We start from the raw sequence: 17,284 nt of genomic DNA on the forward strand, positions 1-17,284 counted from the left end.
AAATAATAAAGTAACAGTCAAAAATTGTGAATGGAAGGAAATTTCACTACATTTTTTACATATTTCAATTGTGTTTTTATAGGATTAATAAAAATATCTAGTGAAGATACTTATTGGATCCAAAATCAAATTCTAGAACCAATAAATAGTTAAAATTGATAGTTTTAATAGACTTGTTATTAGATAAAAAGAAAATACATTGATCCAAGTGGATATTGGTGGAGCCTTACCTATTCCACTTCGACCCACACCGTTGTTTCTTTTTAATTTCCTTAATTGTAGCACAACATAATATTTTTGGTAGTTTTTCAGGTCCTAAATTTTCAGAGCTATTTTGAGGGACTAAAAGAAGCTTTTAGGGAAAACAGAGAGGCCCGAAATGTCCCAAACTAATTTTTGAGTTTTTTTTGGCCTTCTCTTTGAGATATTTGAAACAAGGTATTATGATAGCCAAACAAAGACTGTATGTCAAAGTTACAACCCCGGGAAGTTGATGTACCAATTTACCTAAGCAGGGCCCACAGTTTTGGTGCTTCATCTCCCAGGGTTTGGTTTTTGGATGTTTAGGGTTTTCCATTGTTTCTCAGTAATAAATAGTCCTTTGAACCTCATTGTAACAGATTTCATAGGCATGTAGTCATTGCATCTCTTTTCAAAGGTAAGCTACCATCGCTCGTGCTAGTTTATTTTTATTTCTGTATGTAAGCATATTTCAAATTTTTTTATATTAATGAAATGAAGTTTTATTTCTGCTGCATCTCTGTGTATATGGGTATTTCTTTATTTTGTTGTGTTCCTGCATAAGTCTGGATCATACATGGAAAAACATAAAACTTTGTTTAAACATATATTTTTCATGAGATAAGAGAAACATAATGTCCCTGTATTTCTAGTTCTCTCAATATGTACATTGAAATTATTTATCTAGATAGTTATGAAATGAAAAATTTAATTATGCATCTAATAGTACCTACACTCTATATTTTATAAGGAGACAAACAAAAATGTTTGGAAAAGTAGTTTTCTTTCTTTCACTCCAACATTATTCAGCCATGGGATAGATATGATCATATTAATTAAAATATGACTTACATACTTTTTGAAGATAGCTTTCTTCAAAGATACATTTTGAACCCCAAATTTCCTCTAATCCTAACATTTTTCAACTTTCTTCTAGTAATTTTTGTGGAGGTCAAATTCCAAGTAACACAATGATATACCTTATAGTTTACACCGATATTTGAAGATTAGGTTCCTTAGTTTCCAACATGATAACTACATTATCTATTCTTTAATTATGCATAGAATTTAGAGTCTGCATTGCCATTATTACTTAAACTTTTTCATACTCTAACTCATGTATATTTTGGCTCTTTTATTGGTATATTTTGTTATCAATATTTCCCAAAATGCACAGGAATTTGTTTGAATAACAAGTTTGAGTTGTGAATTTGGCATAATTCTAGTGCTCCATGGGGTTTTCAAGCACTAAATCTATTCATGGATTTTAAATCACATTTTAAATAACAAAAAACCATGATCTTGTAAAAATTTTATTGTCCAAAATATAAAACAGTCAAACCATGAACTTATTTTTGAGTCCAAAATATAAAATAGTCAGACCATGACCTTATTTTCTACTCAAAAATAATTTCAATTATAAGTGTCATCAAATAAGAAGCGTAGAAAAACTACATATAATTTTCCATTATTGACTAGTACAACCACATTAAAAAGCTTCATAAATATAACCAAAAAACCTATTGTAACAAGAAGAATGCCTTACTAATGCACACATTTACCTGATCAACCCTGTATAAAAAGGTTATGGGTCAACTTTAACTTAAGAAAAAAAGGAATTGTAAATGAATGTTATAAATAATAATGAGTAAGTTATCATGGAGACACTTATTAGAATTGGAATAATATCAAATCCTTAGGAAATTTGTGAGTGGGGAGCTGGCATGAATCTAATTTTTAAAATTTATTAAAATTAATGGACCATTTTCCTAAATAAAATTTGGTTATTTATAAATGAATTTTATAAATAATAATGAGTAACTTATCATGGAGGAACTTATTAGAATTGGAATAATCTCAAATCCCTAGGAAATTGGTGGGTGGGGAGCCATGTGTCATGAATATAATTTTTTAAATTTATTAAAGGTAATGGGTCATCCTTTTAAATAAAATTTGTTTTTATATAAATGAATGTTATAAATAATAATGAGAAACCTATCATGGAGGAACTTATTAAAATTGGAATAATCTCAATCCCTAGGAAAATTGTGGGTGGGAGCCAAGAATATAATTTTTTTAATTTATTAAAAGTCAATGCAACCTAACAAACTCTTTAATACACTATAGTCATTTATAAGCATTAAGACTAAGCATATTCTATTGAGAATCAATCTATGCCCTTGATTAAAAAAAATAAAAATAAAAATCAACAAATCCTCATCCACCTTAAGTTCAAATAAGAAGCCTTGCCAAAATATGATAATTATATTTCAATTGCAATTACATGTTGTCATTACAAAACTTTGACCTCACGAAAAAAGTTGAAAGATATTAAGATTATTCTAAATTAACAATAACAAAATGTACCTTTTTATATGTATTCCTCTTTTCCATTTCTCCTAATCTAAAAAAGTTGAAAAATATCAAGATTCATCTAAATAACAATAACAAAATGTAACTTTTTATGTGTATTCTTCTTTTCCATTTCTCCAAATCTAATCTTATATATTATCCATAATTATAGAATAAATATTGTAAAAATAAGAGATTTTAATTTTAACTTTCACCCTACTAGTTTTATTTTTTTATTTAGATCATGAATACTTTAAATGGTATAATAACTTTTTTATTAAAATCATGAATACTTTAAATTGTATAATAGCCTTTTTATTAAGATCATGAATACTTTAAATTGTATAATAGCTTTTCCTCTTATAGCCTTTTTCAAATAATATTTTTATTAATCTGAAAACAAAAAATTATTAATATATTTTGATTAATCATACTTTTATAAATTTGAAAGTATATAATTATTTGATTTAAAAAGAGGAAGGTAAGAGATTTATATGTATAAAAATTCATTAAATATACACAAAGATAAAAATAGAATCTAAACATAAACCTTTAATTATTTTGTAAAAAATTAAAATAAATTTATATTATTTCTTTTAATTTAAATATATTATATTATACATTTTATCTGCATTGAATTTGAACTTAGAAAATAAAATTAAAATTAAAAGGATCAATCATAGATTGCGGAGAGTGATTAAATTTCATTGATATAATAAAGAAAGAAAAATAAACGCCTACATTTTCTGACTAGACCGAGCGAATCTGGGTTAGGCGAAAACGTTGGCTGTATGCAAATTCCATAAAGATGGTTTCTATATTCTGGAACAGACAAATGTTCCACACAAAAATGGGGGCTGCGTGCAAATTCTAACAACAAAATCAACATTACCTCTTGAGCGACGATATAGCTTTTCTCCCTCGCATCACTCCGTACAATGGTACGCTAGTTTATAAAGCAACACGACAGGGTTTTTCAATTATTGTGACCTGATCTTTACTCACGAAATAATTGGGAGTTTGGAAGCGGATAAAGGGGTGTCAATTTTTTGAATCTAGTTTTTAGGTATGGAAATGGATTCAACATCATTACATAAAATTAACACATAAATCTTTGAAGCTTCATCATTTTTGTTGATTTTTTCAAAATTTCTCTAGAATTTCTATTTTTTAATTTTTAAACAACATTAACTAAAATATTGAATTAGCAATACTTCCAATTATAATTAAATTAGTCTACTTATATAAATTATTATTAATAAATATTTATAAGTATCAAAACATTTATATCGTCTTACATTTCACATTGTCAAAATTAATAATAATACAGTAAAGGTATTTTTAAGAAAAAGTTACTTTTTATTTTAGTTATTTTACATTATTTAATATCAATTAAATTGTTTTAAATTTTATAATTAAATGAGTCTATTTATATAAATTAAATTAGTCTATTTATATAAATTAAATTATTAATAAATGTTTATACATATCAAAACATTTATATCATCTTACGTTTTAAGTTGTCAAAATTAATAATAATACACTACTACATAAGGCCATTTTAAAGACATTTTTATCTTAAAAAGTTACTTTTTTATTTTCGTTATTTTACATTAAAATTTAATATCAATTGAATTCTGTTAAATATAAAATTTGAGACAAAAATATTTTAAGACAAAACTTTAACACAAAAGCACTTTGAGACAAAAAGATTTTAAGACAAAACTTTATATTTAAGAAAAAAGTAGTTTGAGACAAAAATATTTTAAGACAAAACTTTATATTTAAAACAAAACTAGTTTGAGACAAAAATATTTTAAGAGAAAACTTTAAGACAATGCCAATGACAATTAAGATGAAACTCATTTAAGACTTAGTAAATTCCTTGACTTAATGGACAATTATATTTTTAATTTTTTAAAATAGACACTCAAACCACATGAAATTTCATCATGTCAATTTCTTTCTTTTATATTATATTTTTCCTTTTTTTATTAATCATTTTAATTAAATATAAAATTAGAATAAGTTGTCCACAGGATCTAGGATAAACGATGATTGCGTGTTTTTTAAGGCACTAGTTCACGTGAAAGGATAAACAATGATTGGGTACTTTGTTAAGGCACTGATTGATGTGAACTCATCAGTTCAATTGCCCGCCCTAATACGTGTCAGGCTTTTTATATATATATATATATATATATATATATATATATATATATATATATAGATATATATATATATATGTTAATTATATTAGTTTTTTTAATCATAAAATTAAAATATAACATTTTGAAAGTTTAGAATATTTTTAACTAATTTTTAAGTATTTAATTTAATGTATATTTATTTGAAAATTATAAAAAAAGTTACATAAAAATAATAAATTAAAGATAGTTTGATTTCAAAACAATTAAAATATACATACTGGTGGATTTGAACTTTTAATTTCATGCTTTTACATAATACTTCAAAAGAAGGTGATTGTCAATCCATGACCTAAATTTTTCTTTTTAAATATGTGAAAACATTTAAATTACTTAAACTAAAATTTGCATATATATATCCAAAAATAATAAAATACAAATTCATCCATACATGCATTTTAAACCTTTATTTTTTCTTTCTAAATGAAAAATCAAAATTGATTCTTGCATATGTCTTATACTCACATCTCAATTTTCTTTTTACTATTCAACAAATATATCACAGAGATAAATAACAATAATTTAATTATTTCTTAGATAATATTTTAGTATTTAAATTTTTTCTTATTGCAAAAAACCTTTATATATATATATATATAATGTAGTTTAATACTTTTCTAAAATAATTTATTGTCAGGTATTAAGATGTTGATAAATATTTTCATCTAGTAATTAGAAAACCATGAATGCATTATTAAATAACTAAGTAATATTAGTAATTGATATCATTTCAAACTAGGAATAATGACTCTGTGATTTATCTTCCTCACATAATAGAGATATATATAAATAAATTATGAAGGAGGTTGAAAGAGTAACTCTAACATAAAATTTAATTTAACCTAAAGAGCCATGCCCCTATAGTCACCCACATAGATGACCCATCACTATAGGTTTGTGGTGCATCATGACTCATTTCATCTCATCAATTTTCTCAATCTCAAACTATATGATTATATACTACACCTCACTTTTTATATTTCACGGTTATTAAAATTCATAAGTTTAACACTTATTGACGTATGTAGATAATCATTCCATACAAGTATGCCTTAACATAACCAGTATGCAAATGATATGAATGAAAGTAATATTATAGAATCAACAACCTAACTGGCCTAATAGTTGTCAAATATTTAAATGTGTTACAATCAAATGAACTCTAGTCTAGTATAACAATTTAAATTATTCCTCTCACCAAATTTCTTATTTTATTATATTACTGCCATCAACTTTTTCATAGATAAAAAATATTTCACATGGTAGAAATACTAAGTACTCACGTATGCATCCAATGTATGAAGAGTTAAGTTAAGTGAAGGAAAACAAGTTAAGTCTAATATTAGAAGTCAAGTGAGTCAAAGTTAAAAAGGTAATGCCTTGTCAAGAAAAGCTAAGTGAAGATGAAGAAAAATGTTGATTTATGTTGAGGTTAGAAAAGTTTAGTTAAAGTGTCAAGTCATAGTTTGCATGAGGAAAAGAAAGTTAGAGTTTGCATGGTTCTATATTCAGAAAGTTTAGTGCTTATATACTCATGGTTGGGTCATTGTACTGTGAAGTAAGAAGAGAGAATACCAACAACTCGGTGAAGGTATATGAGAGAATAATTAATTAATAGAACTTTTTTATTCAAGCAGAATCTTGTGTACTTATTTGTATTGTGCTTGCATGTTTATATTTGCATGTAAATAACAATTGGTATCATAGCAAGTGGTTAATAAATTTAATATTAAGGTTGACTTTACTATTATTATTATAATATGATTCAATATAATATTAATACTTGACCATGAACGTAAACTTTGTAACACTATTATTAATATTAATAAACTTGACTAATAATCATAATAAGGTTGATTATATTCACCATATTAAATTATAGTTAATCATAGTTATTTGAAGTCAACATTGTGAACCTTCATCATCCAAGATCAACCTTGGTCGGTCACAGTCAAGATTTAATTTTTTAATAATAATAATATTAATATTAATAAAGTTGACTAATAATAATAAGGTTGACTATGTTGTTGTTGTTGTTGTTGTTATTATTATTATTATTATTATTATTATTAATAGTTGACCATGATCAAATGTCAACCCTTTGTTTACTATAACTAATAATATTCATAGTCATCCTCAATCATTGTAACTTCCACATTGAATTATAGTCACCATGGTCAACCTTGATCAACCAAGGTCAACCTTGTTCAATGATAGTCCAGGTTTAATAATAATAATAATAATAATAATAATATTACTGTTATTATATGACTAAATATATTATTAATAATTGACCATGATCAAACTTTCTCAACCTTTTAATACTAATATTATATTATAGATTCACCAACATTATTCGCAAACCTTAATAATAATAATATTTGGGTTTATTATTAGGGTTTGTGAATAAAACTTAATATTTAATAATATTAATATTAATAAAGTTCACGACTACTAATATTAATATTAAGGTTGACTATATTATTATTATTTTACTCTGATTTAATTTGGTCAATCCTATGTTTACCATAATCAACAATAGTTAACATTATTCATTCATAGTCATACGTAGATAACATGACTAGAACATATTGAATTATAATCAATTGTAGCTGACCAAATTCAACTTTGGTTGGTCATAATTATAGTTTAAAACTATTTAAGAATAATAATATTTATATTAATAAAGTTCACTATTAATAATATTGATAATAACAATAACAATATTAATATTAAGGTTGATTAAATTATTATTATTATTATTTGATTGAATATATTATTAACTTGTATTCTAATTAAGAGACCAAATGACTTTTTTTCGAACATTTTTTGGTCAGTTTTGTCCAAAATAAAAAAATCATTAGTTTAAGTTGTTTAATCTACAAAGATTGAGAGTCATAGGGGTGTTTTTATGGTGTTGATTCCATTAATGCATTTTAAATAATAAGAAATGACAATCTTGTTAAAAATTGTACTCAATGAGGATCACACTAGCCCTTAACATGGCTAGAATTTTTCCCACTGAATTTCGAACATGTGACCTTCACATCATGGAGTGACTTAATAGTACACCCCATCACCATCTACTCTATGTCCCTTGGGTAGACTCCGCCAATTATTAATATATTAACAATAATAATAACATTAATATTAGTACTATTAGGTTTATCAATAAGGTTTAATAAAGTTGACTACTAATACTAATAACAACAATTAAGTACACTAATTATGTATTGTATTTTTTTAATTTTCTAACATTTTGAATTTATTAAATATATCAAAGAAATAAAGATTGTTGTTTCCTTTGACATATTTGAAATTTTAAAATTAAAATAAATATATATGGTTAGATTTGAGATTTTTGTGATCCATATTGTAGATAAATGTCTTTTGTATTAATCACATCATTAAAATTTTACATATAGTTTTTTTTTTTTTTTAATCTTGAATTTAATAAATATATAAAAGAAATAAAGGCAGTTTTCTCCTCTAACATATTAGAAATTTTAAAATTAAAATAAATACATATTGTTAGATCTAATATTTTGTGATCCATATTGTAGATAAATGTCTTTTAGATTAATCACATCATTATGATTTGGTTGACGTTTCAAACCAACTAATGTGGTTTATCAACTAATGTGGTTTATCCTCACGACAAGGTGAAAAACTCATACAATTTTCATGAATAAATAGCAGGGATGCATCATTGCACCAACACTTCAAAACTAGCCATTGGAGACTAGTTAAAATAGAAATTCTAAAATGCTAGAAAGAAATTATTTAATATTCTAAATCTAGTTATAAATTATTTAGTATTTTAAATTTAGTTATAAATTATTTAATATTCTAAATTTTGTTATAAAATAGTAAAATATTATTAAGAAAATTAATAAGGGGGATAAGAATAAGTTCTTAATAAAATAGTTGTTAGGAAATTATATATAATATCAAATAATAATAAAGTTTTAAGGGGTTAATAATAAGTTATAAGTATTAATAAAAATAGTTGTTATATAATTAGTAAGGTTAAGAGAGGTTAAGATCTAGTTTCAAAATATTCTAAAAGGGGAAATTATTTACTCTTATAATTTTAATTATAGTTTAACATATAGGAGTACAATCCCCGGATGCGGGTGATGGCACGTCAAACATGGACGAGCCACATGCCCAGCATGTGCCGCCCCGTGCTAACAACACAGCGTAATGGTTTTCCGCCGCCAAGGGATATGGTTTAGCTGCCCGAGCTCTGGGCATTCAATGCCGAGCAGGGTGAAGCGATGGGGAGGCAGGACGCAGTTATTGCACGCTCTTATCGAGGGAATGTTGCGAGTCTTCAAGGGGAAGGCGAAGCACTACAAGTTCATTGGTATGGTGAGGCAGGGGTGGTGCAGGCTCAGAAGGAATCTAGACGGGTGGGCGCTCTACCACCTCACAACGCAATCACAGTATACCGTCGCTGCAACTCAGGCGAATGCCTCAGGTGGGAGTGGCACTCTAAGGGCAATTGGGGTAAATTGGAGGCGAGGAGTGAAGATACCCACTCGGGCAAAGTCCGCTCTGAGGCTGTTATTCCTGTGCGTGGTCTGTGGCAAAGTCCGCTCTGTGTTTGTTCTTACGATTCATTTCAGATACTGCAATCCTCTAGCAGTCTCCACGGGGACCTCAAAACCACGAGAACGGTCGTGGAACAAGAGGAAGGCGACGGGGAGTCTATGGCAAAATTGCGAGAAAGGCAACCGAGTAGAAGGGGGCCTGGGCGAGGTGCATCCTCACGCCCCCCTGCAGCAGATGAGCACCATCACTGCTGCTGCTGCTACTGCCACAGGAGGGCGAGAGCCACACCAATTCAGGCCCGGCAGTTCATGGAGGTTGGCAGCTCAAGTGAAGGAGAGCTAGTTCTTCCAGCATTCGGCTCAGTCGTTTTCACCTTGGGCAGCTCGAAGGATAATGCAGGTATCAGTGCTCATATCTCAGTTCTCTTTACTAAGGCTCCTGAGGGAAATGAAGGTGGAAAGCAACCAGTTTCGGCTGAGCCACTTCCAGAAGGCATTGGTGAGGAAAGTCCTGTGCTGCAGCCACCAATCGAAGCTGGCACCTCTGGGAAAGAGATCCAGCAAGCCCCTTCCCATCCTCCGGAGCTGGAACCTCAGGCCACTGCAAAGGATCCTTGGGCCATGTGGGCAGGGGTCCCTGAGGGCCAAGGTTGGAGCTACATCATTGAGGAAGAGCCCGAAGACTGATCCTCAGATGCACTCTCCGGCATACTCCTTTCTCTCTCGGCTCTGGTCTAAGTCAAAGGTCTCAGCGGGTATTTGGGTTCTGCTCGTTACTGTGTTTGTTAATTTTCAGTTCTTAATATTGTCATATTTATGTCAGTCACGCGTCTGGACAAGGTTCACTGTAAGTTTTTTGATGGAAGCCCCTGCGTGGGCCGTCTCGTTACTGTTTAGCTCAATGCTGTTCCATGTTCTGGTATAGTCATGTCATTTTGGTCTTTTGCTTTAGTATGCTCTGGAGGAGTTTTGGTAAGTCCTGTAGGTGCTGCCCCTGCGAGGGAGCATTTTGTGTCAAGCTAAGCTATCCAAGGTGCCACAGCTGGCCCTGGATGGCCTGTCTCTCTGCATGTAAAGTTTACCTGTAAATATTATATAATAGACTAGATAGTTTTTACCGAGAAAAAAAAAAAAAAACATATAGGAGTACGAGTAATATATCAATAAGGATAATCCATATAGGATACTCCATAAATTAATAAGAGAGCTAAGAATAAGTTACAAATAATAGTTGTTAGGAGTTATAAATAATATTAAATACTAATAAGGTTTAGATCCAAAATATTATATACTATAAAGTATAAGGTAAAGAGAGGTTAAGAGTGGATTCAAAATATTATATGTTAATGAAGTAATTAGTAGCTCAATAATTTATTTTAATTAAGTTAAAAATAGGGTCAAAAAATGAATCAATATAAAGATAAAGGGATAATATATGTTATAAATATATAAAGAAAATGAGAGGAGGGAATTTACTTTAATATAAAGTACTAAGGAGCTTGAGAATTTATTATAATTATGTTAAATAATAATATGATAAAAATATATAAAGAAAAAAGGGAGGAGGGAAAAAATATAAAAGGGGAAAGAGACAAGAGGATCATAAGGAGAGGGCCAAAATCCAACTTTTACTCAATTTCCAACCATCATCTCTGTTGAGATTTCTAGCATGCCTCTCAATCTCGATAGCCTCCCTAAGCTTCCTATGGTGGAAATGATCAACTCTAGCAATGACTCTGGAATCCTCAATACAGACATGGTGCTTGGATTTCTTCACATGCTCAGCAAGAGCTGATGAGCGGGAACGATTGTGCCTTATGTTTGCAGTGTGCTCATGGATCCTCTCATTAATTGATCGACCCATTTCTCTAATATATGGAATACTGTAGGAACATGGAACCAAGTAATTACTTTTCATGTTGTTTGGGTCGATAGTGTCCTTAACCGAACCAAGAGAAATTTTTATGGTCCTTAGAGGTTTGAACGAAGAGGAAGTATTATTCCTCCTAAGGATATGGGAAATCCTATCCTTGGTTCCTTGAATAAATGAGAGATGAACCTTGGAGATAGGATCAACAGGAGCAATTTTAACTCTTGGTCCTTTAAATTCTCTTTGAAAGGCCTTGAGGCTCTGAGTTCTATTGTACCCATTATTTTTAAAAACTTAAAAGAGATGAGATTTCTCTTTCTCTAGGTGGCTTTCATTAGATATTGTGAGAGCATAGGTAGCAAGGGTGCTAAGAACACCAAATTTCTGAGCAGGAAAATGATGAGAACTAGCATGAAGATATTCTTCAATGTGCGTTTTTTTCGTGAAAAAACTCGGTGAGAATGTCAAGGAAAGGAAGGTATCTGTCTTCCTCAACTTCCATCATGAACTTGATGGATTCAAATTTGGAATTAAGGTGGTTTAGAAACAGATCGAATTTCTCACGACCATGGGGCCAAATGATGCAAGTGTTATCAACAAACCTCTTCCACTTCTTATGGTGAAATTGAGCTGAGGCTAAGGCCTTGGTCTCAAAATCTTCCATAAATAAGTTAGCAACAACAGGGGAAAGAGGAGAACCCATCGCAACGCTGCAAGTTTGCTCATAGAATTCACCGTGGAAACTAAAGAAAGTCAAAGTAAAGCAAAAACCAACCAATATGGCAATGTCCTCGTCAGTGATCTGACTTATGACATCAATGGTCTCTTGTATAAGGATTTTAATATATATATATATATATATAATTGCAAAAAATATTAATAATGTATATACAAATATTATTATTATTATTATTACTATTAAAATTTACATTTGTGAATCTTAATTAAATTATTTTCAGATTAATTATATTATTAAAATTTAGTAGATTTATAATTAATTCCAAAAAAAAAAAAAAAAATAAAAAAAAAAAAAAATAAAATAAAATATATATATATATATATATATATATATATATATATATTCTATTTTTGAATTTATAACATCTGAGGCATGCTCTTGAATAATAAATAATCAATCTTTATCCATATATCTTTACACATTAAAAATAAATAAATAGCTAGTCATTGTTAGGAAGCGACAACAAATCACAGCATTGGGTTAGAAGTATGGGAGTTTACAATAGCAATTAGGTTCATTATGTACAGCAACCCGCAACCCAAAAAATATACAATGTTGCATTCGAGTGTCTTCCAGAAAAACAATTAGAAAAGGCAAAAAAATATTTGGTATATATATATATATATATTTTTTTTTTTATGTTTTTTTCGGTGGGGTTTCATGCGGATGGCAAACATCGGTTTTTAAATCTGACAGGAGAGGGAAGTCATCGCCATCAAAATCTTGGGCACATAAAATCTCTAAACTTAATAGTAATAAGTCAGATTTCTAAATATTTATAGTAATTTTTTTCAAAATCATAAAAAACTACTTCTAGTCGTACCTTTCTCACACGAATTAAATGAAATGCTACGTGAGTTCAGAGTCTAGAAGATGGAATGATGCAAGAGTTTCAAAGTTATTTTTCAGAAGAGTGAATTTCAGAGCTAAGATAACGAATTAGACCATGATTGAGTTGATGTCCCTAGTAAAATTTGAATAAAATGTTTTTACTTTTATATATTTTATTTTTTATATGTATACCATTTGTAAATTTTCATTATTTATATTAATTTTTTAATATATAAATTATCATAACCATATTTATCAATATGGTTGACAAGTATCGATAAATATATATGAAATATATATAAAACTACATTAGTAAATATGATTAATTATTTGTACTTAGTAATAACTATGTAAATAATAACAACTATATAAATTAATGTATTTAACAGTTAAAAAATTAATATAATCTAATAATAGTATGGACTTATTAGTAATAATATTTATTTATTCCTCACCATTATCTTCATCATTAATATATATTTATTAACATATTAATATAATTATAAATATGTTTTATACTATTATTATTGATGTCAATTAAATATTAGTAATTTAGAAGATATAATTTATTGAATTTAAAACGTAATATTCATTTTTTGGATTATTAATATGATTATTCTAGGGCATATTATTAAATTGCTATTATTTTTTTTCTCATTTAATCATAATTCGAAATAAAGATAATTCATTTACCAAATAAATAAATACAAAACATTTACATTCATTCTAATCATATAATTAATAAACCAATGAATTATACACATAATTATTAAATAAATAAATAAATAAAGTTACACAAGAATAAATATTTACAAAAGAATATAATGAAATTTATAATTGCGACATCATTCACATAACAAATTTTTTTTAATTTAAAACATAAATTTTTTATTAATAAGATTAATCTATTACATAATATTAAATTTATGTTAATTAGCATTTTCTCAATTAATCATAACTCAAAATAAATAACATTCATTTACCAAATAAATTAAATAAATACAAATTATTAAAATCATATAATTAATAAACTAATTAATTATACACATAGTTATTAGTTATTTATAAGAATTAGTAATTATATATTTTTTAATATCAAATTTTTTTTTTTATAACTAAACTAAACTATATCATTATCCAAACTATCGGCTAACATTCTCTCCCATCCCAGCCCTAGCCATATCTATTAAATCCTATTGAGTTTTGACTTATTCACTCATGGATCTAATTCCTGATGATGAACCACAGAGGTTGGTTCGAAACGTCGATTACAACAAACCTAAATGCGATGACTCCGGAAGACAACACTACACAGAATATAGATCACAGAAGCCTCAAATCAACAATTTTTGACCTGTACGGGAGGGAGAAATTAAGAGAAGTTCGTTTATTAGAACAGTTCAAATCACTGATTGCAAAGAAGAAGTCAGATCTCACATTTCTCAAATGTTGTATAGACACTTCCGTTATCCCTTATTTTGCTTGCATCAAACACAACCTTAAAAACTCCAAGAATAATCACATTTTCTCTAAAGCCAGCCAAGCTCTCATTCGTTCAAAATCTGTAAAATCTGGGTTGTATTGAACCTACTAAATGAAGAAGATTTGAACCTACACTTCATTTTGTCTAACCACATAGATCCGGTGCTCTGGTCTAGAATAGACGCTTGCTTGGCATTAAAATCCATTAAAATTGAAGAACAAAAAAGGCACAAACAAGCCCTAAATTTTGAAAAAATAAATAAGACTTCTATTACCTATCCTAACTTTATGATATCGTCCGACGAATATCAATCTAGATCTAGGATATCCGCAACGCAGGTCTCCTTTCCTAACTCCCTCATCTCAAAAGAAACCACGCCGCAGTCAAAATACAATTCGGTGGAAAGAAATGTCACTCATGCAAGCAATGTTGTTCAAACAATGACAAATGCAGAAGCGGCCTCAGAATCCGTGAAACCATATGCATCCCCCAGTCACCATCCAGGATAAACCCAGTGCAGATGGATAAAACCAAACCTGTACAAAACTCGGTGATAGAGATCAACAATGTAAGTAACGCTCCTTAAACAAATACGACTGCAACATCTCTAGAATCTAGGAATTCCACTCAGCTCAGAGGCGTAGATAATAACAACAGGATTGCGCAAAAACACACGATGTATATGGATATTGTCTCCGTGTCGAACAACAGAATAGAGGACAAGATAACTGACACGATAATAGGCAATGGATCTGGGGAAAGGAGAACAGCTCCATCATACAATAGAAAACATGATAGGTCCTCCATCGGTTCCAAGGAAGATGCCACATTACAAGCTTCGATGGCCTATTCGATGGAAGACAATGATTGTATCAATATGACAATAGCTCCTGTGAAACACGCGATGAATGATTTAGTTTCGAACAACAAAGACAATGATAAGGTAGATAGGTCTCAATTGATAGTAAACAACAGATCGGTGGAAATAAGAGCAGCCCCATCGAATGATAGAAAACATGATATGTCTTTAACAGATAGAGATTGTATGGAGATAAGAACAACTCCATCGAACAACAAGAAACATGATAAGCCTCCCAGCGAGCACGATAACAACATCAGGGTAGATGAAACATTACCCCAGGCTGAGATCGAATCCACGAAAGTTGAGACAATAAACAATGCTTTTGAGAAGGGGACAACTTCAGCGTACATAGAGAAAACAAGTAAGCATATCGTAAATCTTTCCAGCACTTAGATTGACCAAATCACTTTAGGTCTACTCGAAAGAGGCTTAAATTTTGCCATTTCTCCTAGAACCATCCCAAAAGAACACATTATGTGCAACATTGACTATGGGATTAAGTATTTGCCAAGCAACATTAAAGAAATTGTGAGACAATATTTCTCCATTATCCTCAGGAGAGCCAAACCACCCAAAAACAACATTTCAAAACAAGAATACCTTGCTCTCAAGACCTTAAACCAAAACCCTAATATTTTGGTCTTGAAGGCTAACAAAGGTGGTGCGACTGTCATAATGAACACAAAGGATTACGATGAAAAGATGCTATGCCACTTGAACAACAATGCTTGTTACACAAAATTAAAAAAGAATCCAATAAGAAATGTATCCAAGGTCGTTAAGAACTCAATAAAAACTAGCAATGAACACAACACTAAGAATCTTATTGAAACCAATCCCTACACACCTAGGATTTATGGAGCCCCCAAAATTCACAAGGAAGGTGTCCCCATGAGACCCATTGTCAACACCATTGGCGGTCCCACTTACCATCTCGCCAAATACCTTGCTAGAAAGCTTAAACCCTTGGTAGGGAACACTAGTTCCTTTGTAAAAGATTCTGATTGCTTCATTAATGAAATCTGGAAAATAAAACTTGACTAAAATGACATCTTAATAAGATTTGATGTGAAATCGCTTTACACTAACATACCCATAGGTGAAGCCATGGAGATAATCCATAAAATTATTGATCCTGACATTGCTAAATTAGTAGAATTTTTCCTGAGATCAACTCTTTTTAGTTATAAAGATGATATATATGAGTATACTTGTGGTGTAGCTACGGTATCACCTCTGTCTCCTATTGTTGCCAATCTGTTTATGGAAGATTTAAAACTAAAGGCATTGAGTCTTCCCCATTAAAACCTAAGCTTTGGAAAGATATGTTGATGAAACCTATATTATTTCACCTCATGGAAAAGATAAATTAGACATCTTCTTGAAGCAACTTAATAACCAATCTGATTCTATCCAATTCACTATGGAAGTGGAAGATAATAGGAACCTTCCCTTTCTTAACATCCTAATCCAAAGAAACCAAGATGGCTCAATATCTCACCAGGCATATCACAAGAAAGCCCACACAAAGCATTACCTTCACGCAAACTCACACCATCATCCTACTCAAAAATTGGGGGTTCTCAACACCCTTGCTACAAGGGTTGTTCGCATTTCAGATCATGATCATTTTGAACAAGAGAAGAACCATCTCATGGACATTTTTGAAAAGAATGGATACAAAAAACACCAAGGAATCAAAGCTTTCAAGAAGGCTGAGAATCCTAAAAACAAACAACCTATGGATGAGTGTGTTGGCAAGGTCCACTTACCCTACATACTGAGCACCACTGATAAAATTTCACATATTTTGAAGAATAATAATATAAAAAATACCTTCAAACCTATGGGCACCATTAGCAAATGCATAAAATTAGTAAAAGACCCCATTGATCCTAAATTCCACAAAGGGGTCTATTTGGTTCCTTGTTCCTGTGGCAAAACCTACATTGGTGAGACCGGTTGATCGATCTTAACTAGGATTCAAGAACATGAAGCTAACATCAAACACAATCGTTCCAAAACCTCAGCTTTGGTTGAGCACTCCAGTAAAACTAATCACCACATTTGTATTAAAAACTCTTGTGTGGTGGCCAAAATTGATCATTATCACTATAGGAAATTTAGAGAAGCTATTGAAATAG

Source organism: Pinus tabuliformis, chromosome 3_1, assembly GCF_031772625.1.
Source record: "Pinus tabuliformis cultivar Carrire ecotype Pingquan chromosome 3_1, CPIR1, whole genome shotgun sequence".
Taxonomy (NCBI): Eukaryota; Viridiplantae; Streptophyta; class Pinopsida; order Pinales; family Pinaceae; genus Pinus; species Pinus tabuliformis.